Below are 879 nucleotides of genomic sequence, written 5' to 3'. Positions count from 1 at the left end.
TTTGACATCTCGCCTGAAACCATCTCCGGTTTCAGGACTGAAAAACCTCCTGGTTTAAAGTGTTCACATTTAAATTAAAACCTTCTGTCATAATTATGTCTAGGAATATTTTAACTTATGTTCCAAACACCAGCTTAATAATGAAAAAAATCAGTTATTTTACTTATATCCCTCAAAATTCTTGATTATTTCCAAAATTAAGTGAAATGCATCACCAAACAGTGTATTTCATTAGAAATATGATTGTGAAAGAATTAAACCTGTAAACATCAACATTAGAAAATAATTTCTGGTTTGTTAATAATAAAAAACAGATTTAAACAAGTCATATTTCAATAAAAATTTGAAACAAAGGCAAAAACACATTGTCAGAAATAATTTTGTCTCTTTCTTTCAAGTTCACTTTAGAATCTGACATTATGTAAACCCAGTGTAAAAATAATTTATCATATAAACTGTAGAGTTATTATTATCAATATAATACAATTATATTGTTTAGTTTTTTTTTTTTTTACAAAGATCCAAAAATGCTTAAGGCACTATTTAATGGATATATAGCTATACCTCCCATCCAACAAAAACCAATTTGTTGTTATAATTACAAATATTAATATCATCATTTTGTTTCATTTAACGTCTATTTCTCCATGCTAGCACGGTTTAGACGGGGCTGAATTTGACACAAGATTTTTATAGCTGGATGTACTTCCTCTCACCGAACCTTACCCGTTTTTCAAGTAAGGGATTTTTATTCCAGAGGAATCCAAAAGCACAGAGCTGGCAGATGATTTGTTAACAAGAAACATCAACAACCTACACTAGTTACAGTCCAAACACAAATGATGACTGTTATTTGTAGCTAAGCCGCAAACAGTGCCA

Source organism: Octopus bimaculoides, chromosome 1 (assembly GCF_001194135.2).
Source record: "Octopus bimaculoides isolate UCB-OBI-ISO-001 chromosome 1, ASM119413v2, whole genome shotgun sequence".
Taxonomy (NCBI): Eukaryota; Metazoa; Mollusca; class Cephalopoda; order Octopoda; family Octopodidae; genus Octopus; species Octopus bimaculoides.
The sequence above is the reverse complement of the archived record's forward strand: the minus strand, read 5'-3'. Positions refer to the sequence as shown.